This window comes from Trichosurus vulpecula, chromosome 2, assembly GCF_011100635.1.
Source record: "Trichosurus vulpecula isolate mTriVul1 chromosome 2, mTriVul1.pri, whole genome shotgun sequence".
NCBI lineage: Eukaryota > Metazoa > Chordata > Mammalia > Diprotodontia > Phalangeridae > Trichosurus > Trichosurus vulpecula.
The window spans coordinates 59,064,251-59,070,498 of record NC_050574.1 but is presented as its reverse complement, the minus strand read 5'-3'; positions in this window follow the sequence as shown (position 1 = coordinate 59,070,498).

The following is a 6,248-nucleotide window of genomic DNA, read 5'->3' as shown; positions in this document are numbered from 1 at the left end:
AGCTTTGACATTCTGTGTTTTCAGGGCTCTCCCAACTCTAACATTCTCTGTTCTAAGGGACCTCCCAGCTCTGACATTCTGTTCTAAGGCCCCCCACCCCAGCTCTGACATTCTGTGTTCTAAGGCTCCTCTCAGCTCTGACATTCTGTGTTCTAAGGGCCTTCCCAACTCTGACATTCTGGGTTCTAAGGGCCTTCCCAGTCCTGACATCCTGTGTTCTAAGGGCCCTCCCAGCTCTGACATCCTGGGTTCTACGGGCCTTCCCAACTCTGACATTCTGGGTTCTAAGGGCCCTCCCAGTCCTGACATCCTGTGTTCTAAGGGCCCTCCCAGCTCTGACATTCTGTATTCTAAGGGCCCTCCCAGCTCTGACATTCTGTGTTATAAGGGCCCTCCCAGCTCTGACATTCTGTATTCTAAGGGCCCTCCCAGCTCTGACATTCTGTGTTCTAAGGGACCTCCCAGCTTTGACATTCTGGGTTCTAAGGGCCCTCCCAGTCCTGACATCCTGGGTTCTAAGGGCCCTCCCAGTTCTGACATCCTGGGTTCTAAGGGCCTTCCCAACTCTGACACTCTAGGTTCTAAGGGCCCTCCCAGTCCTGACATCCTATGTTCTAAGGGTCTTCCCAGCTCTGACATTCTGGGTTCTAAGGGCCCTCCTAGCTCTGACATTCTGGGTTCTAAGGGCCCTCCCAGTCCTGGCATCCTGGGTTCTAAGGGCCCTCCCAGCTCTGACAGCCTGGGTTCTAATGGCCCTCCCAGTCCTGACATCCTGTGTTCTAAAGGCCCTCCCAGCTCTGACGTCCTGGGTTCTAAGGGCCTTCCCGACTCTGACACTCTAGGTTCTAAGGGCCCTCCCAGTCCTGACATCCTGTGTTCTAAGGGTCTTCCCAGCTCTGACATTCTGGGTCCTGAGGGCCCTCCTAGCTCTGACATTCTGGGTTCTAAGGGCCCTCCCAGTTCTGACAGCCTGGGTTCTAAGGGCCTTCCTGACTCTGACATTCTGGGTTCTAAGGGTCCTCCCAGCTCTGACATTCTGAGTTCTAAGGGCCTTCCCAGCTCTGACATTGGGTGTTCTACAGTCCTTCCCAGTTCTTAGATTCTCTTCCTAAAATCCCTTAGCTCTGACATTCTGTGTTCTAAGGTTTCTTCCATCTTGTTCTGTGTTATGTTCTGCCTTTCCAACATTTCCATTGAATTTAGATACCTACTGCATACCAAGTACTGTGTTACACACCGGGGACACAAAGAAAGGCAAAAGACAGTCCCAGCCTCAAGGAACTCGCAGTTGAATGGGGGAGGTAGCAGGCAAACCACCTGTACAATTAGAATGTAAACAGGCTCAACCGAAGGTGGGCTTAGTTCCCTGTAGTGCTTAATAGAGGAAGGGAAAGGCTTCCAGCAGAGGGTGGTGTTTTAGCTGAGACTTGAGGGAAGCTAGGGAGGGGTGCAGGGCGAAGGGGGATGTTCTAGGTGTAGCCCAGGCACTAATGATTCAGAGATGAGGATGGAATGGTCTGTGCCTTCTGAGAGCCTCCATCCTTGGAGAGAGGGGGAGCTCCTGTATATACAGGTAGGTCTGTCCAAGGTCATTGAAGGAGGAGAGATCCCTGCCAGGTGGGGAAGGGAAGGGAAGAATAGGAGGTAGTGCCCGAGCTGAGCCTGAGAGGAAGCTGGAGGGGGATGTAGGTGAAGGCCAAGCTCATGGGACAATTAGGAATCCATTTGGGCTGGAACAGAGAAAGCAGAAAGCAGAATGGGAGATTAGACAAACATGACTGCAGCAGGCAGTCAGGGCCAGGCCAGGCCATTTGTATTTTAATATAGAGCAGAGCCTCTTAACATGAGCTGTCGGAATTTGGGGAGTTTTTTAATATACATTGTGATCACTGTATGCCAATGTAATTGGTTTCCTTTGTGATCCTATGTATTTCATTTGATGCAGTTAAAGATACAATTCTGCAAAGCAGTCCATAGCCTTCACCAGACTGCCCAAGGGGTCCCTAGCTCATAAAAAAAAGAACCCGATTGAATCCAACCTCCTCCTTGCACAGATAAGGAAATTGAGGACCTGAGAGGGGCAAATGACTTGGCCCCAAAGTCACACTTTAGGACCTCCGACACTCAATCCAGCTCTTTGTACCACACAAGGAGGTGAAAGGAGAGGGGAGGGGATGATGGCTTCACACTATTCTTTCATGGAGGTGCAAAGGTACATCTGGGGAGTGGACCAGGTGGCTCTGGTCCAGATCTCAGGCTGGGAAGGCTCTTAGAACATGGAAGGGAACTTGGAACAGAGTTCTAAGTTAGTTAGTTAGAACTTAGTTAGTCCTAAGAGGGGCCTTAGAAGTATTGAATGTTAGAGATGGAAGCATCCTTAGAACTTCACACATTGGTCTGGAAGAACCCTTAGAACACAGAATAGTTAGAGCCAACATGGACGTTAGAACATAGAACATCAGGCCTCACAGCATGCCTCCCTCCTCATTTCTGCCTCCTGGCTTCCTTTAGGCCCCGATGAAAGTCCTCCCTTCTCCAGGAAGCCTTTTCTACCCCTTTTAAAGCTGCCGCCTCCCCTCTGTGGATTACCTCCCATTCGGCCGGTATACAGCTTGTTCACATGTAGCTATTGGTGTATTGTCTCCCCCCATAGCTGCATGAGCCTTCCCTCTACCTGTCCCCTTCAGCCCCTACTCAAGGATGTCAAACTCCCTTCCTGTTCATTGACTTTGGTGCTTCCTTCAAATGGGAGCTTCCAAACCACTGTCCAGTTTCCTGCCCTGTTGGCAGTTCATCCAGGCCTTGGCTGGCCTTCCGACTCCCCCAGTTTAGGTGTATCTGTCTGTCGACGCCTGGCTTGCCTCTCCCCCTCCTCGCTTTGGTGTTTGGATGACCCCAACCCCAGCAGAACAAACTTGTGGTTTCTGAGCTCAGACATGTTGTCACTGGCTCTCCAACTGGCTTCAGGAACTCCTTGATCTGTCCAAAATTCCTGTTAATTCCTTCCAGTTTTAATCTTATTCTTGCTGCATAATTAGCCCCCCAGATTACAGGACTGGAGTAATCATCAGTGATGTTTCTATAGCGTTTGAAGGCTTTCAAAGCCCTTAATTCCCACCTCCCAGTGAGGGTGGAGAGGGTAAATTGTCATTAGCCCATTTTTGAGGTGGGGAGACAGACACCGAAAGGGCTCGTCATAGGCCGCACAGACTCAGTTGTTGTGACTGACCACCGAAGAGCAGGCCTGCTCTGCTCCCTCCCCTCTGCTTCCCAGCTTCCTGGCTTCCTTCAAGACTCAGTTTGGATCCCACCTTCTGGAGGGGGCCTTTCCTGCTCTCACATTCCTTCTCCTCTTCTCCGTGTGTGTCTTGTATGGGTCTAGATATTTACGTGTTGTTCCCCCATTAGAACATAAGCCTCTTGAGGGCAAGGACCTTTCTTTACTTGAGCCTGGCAAACAGTAAGAGCATATTAAGTGCTTGTTGACTGTGTCACATCCTGGGTCCCTGGTTCCGAAGCTTCCTTTGTATCTTCCCCAACCTGACCCCCCCCCGCCCCCAACATCCTGACTCCATCGGACAGTGTGGGAGAGAGATGGAGACAATGGCATAGCCTAGAGATGTCACCGTGGGCTTAGTGCTCAAGGTGTTAGGGAAGTCAGACCTCTGTGCTGGCTTTCCTCACCTGGACAGTGAGAGAGAGAGAAAAAAAAAGAGAGAGGAAGAGAGAGGAAGAGAGAAAAAGACACACACAGAGACAGAGAGAGGGGCAGGGAATGAGAGGGAGAGAAAAGAAAGAAAGTGAGACACTTTGAATCTGTGAGTCTGGGACAGTATCTTAATCTCTCCTAAAACACTCCATGTCCTGGGCTCCTTGGGTGACTAGTCAGAAAGCCCATGGGCCCCTTCTCAGAAGGAGGTTTTTAAATTCATAAAATGCATGAAATCAGGAAGACAGCTGGGCTTGGAGTCAGGAAGATCTGAGTTGAGATCTGCCATTCGACACTCCCTAGCTTTGTGACCCTGGGCAAGTCACTTCAACTCAGTTTGCCTCAGTTTCCTCAACTGGTAAATGGGGATAGGAATAGCACATACCTCCTAGGGTTATTGTAAAATGAAACGATGTTTGGAAAGTGCTTAGTGTAGTCCCTGACACATAGTAGGTACTATATAAATGCTGGCTGTCATCATCATTATTATTATCTTGAAATACAGTTATCAAAATATTTTAAAACAAGTTCATAGCCTCTAGTTAAAAACTCCTGTCCTGTGACAACCCTTGAGGTATTTAAACCCTACCCTCATTGTAACACATCAGACACCATCACTTGCCAGAAATGCCAGTGGTTAGTGCCTACATCACTGGGCAGAGAGTCAGTAGACTTGGTTTGGAATCCACCTCTGGCACTGACCAGCGGTTAGATGCCAGTCAAGTCCCTTCCCCCTCTGAGCTTCATTTTCCTCATTCATTCAGTGGTTCTAGCATTACCTGTACTGTCTCCATCACAGACTCATTATAGTGAGAAAGTACTTTTAGACCTTAAAGAGCTCAGTGTGAACCACCACCACCACCCATCATTTCCCTTTGAACCCAGTTGTCTGTGTTTCACCTCACAGTGTTTTTATTCAGCTGGGGAGGATAAGTAAAGGCTTCCTTGAAGAGATGACACATGAGGTGTATTTTATGGCTGAATGGCTTGTGACCCTCAGCATCCAAGTCTGATCTTTATTCTTGGAGAACTCTCCTCCCCCATGGAGAGACATGGCCTCTGCCATCAGGGAGCTCTCAGTCTGTGGGAGGAGATGGTCTCTAGTCCGCCCCCCCAGATCAGCCCCCAGGCTAAGGGAGGGAATGATTCCCACCTGCTTAGGGCTCTGGGAGATGAATTCCTCCAGCATGCTGGCTTCTGGTTGCTCTCTTCCCTGCCCTCCATGACCACCCTCAGAGTGAGCCGGCTAGAACCAGGACCCCCAGTCAGGGTTACCTGGAGGGACTGTGGGGTGCCACCCCTTAAGGCCTTGTGAGCCTAGGCAATCACTTGACCTTTCACCATTCTTGCCCTGTGGGGGAACTTGTTCTCAGAAGCCTAAGGACCCCAGGTCCCGTAGATGCTGGTCTCATCATACATAGGACCCTGACTGGGTATATTCCTGCTCCTTGCTCAGAGAAAAGAGCATAGAGTCAGGAAACACAGATCCCAGCCCTAGCTTGACTCTTCCCTTGCTGGGTAGCTTATAGTTGGCCTCATCTCCATCACTCTCCTCCTGGTCATTGTCTAGACTTTCTCTTCCTCCCTCAGGTCCCCAGTGCCAGCCCTGCCCATTCCACCACCACCCCCATCTCCATCCTCTGCGCCCCCATCAGTGACCTTACCTCCTATTGTGCAGGAGACTGAAGCGTTCCCTTTGGATCGCTCTGTGCCCATGCTCAGCACATGATTTGAACCCCTCTTGCCAAGGCTGTGCCTTCACTTGTACCTTGGATCCCATCCCTCCCTGCCTTTGGCCGGCCCCCTCTCTTATGCATATTCAACACTCTCTCAACTAGCTCTTTACCCTTACCCTAAAAAAAGTAAACAAACCCAAACCACTTTCTCTTAATCCTGCCAGCTCCTTAAGGCCTGTTTGCCCACCTCTCCTCCCCTTTAACTGCCAAACTTGTAGAGTTACTGGTATTCACTGCCTACAGTTTGTCACCAACCACTCCTTCCTGAGCCCCTGGCAATCTGCCTTTTTTAGTCTCACCACTCAAAGCTTCTCTGCCAGTGACCCCCTTGAACACAGGACTGTGAATTTAGAGCTAGAAGGGACCTTCAAGACCTCATTTCACAGAATAGGAAACTGAGGCTCAGAGAGAGGTTAGGTGACTCATCCTAAGTCAGTCAACAGGTATTTAGTTAACACTTACCGTGGGCTGGGCTCTGTAAACATCAGGGATACCCAGGAAAAAGGCAAGAGCAGAGACCACTCCTTTTAGAGGCCCCCATTGTAATGGGAGATGCAACAGACAAATGACCATGTTCTGTGCCATATGCAAAGGACCGTTGTGTAGTTCTGTGAGCTTGCTCTCTCTCTCTCTCTCTCTCTCTCTCTCTCTCTTTCTCCTCTCTTCTCTCTCTCCCTCTCCCTTTCTCCCCACCCCCCTCTATCTCTCATTTCTCTCTGTCTCTGTCTCTCTCCCCCTCTGTCTCTCATTCTTTCTGTCCCTCTGTCTCTCTCTCTGTCTCTCTCTCTGTCTCTCTCTCTCTC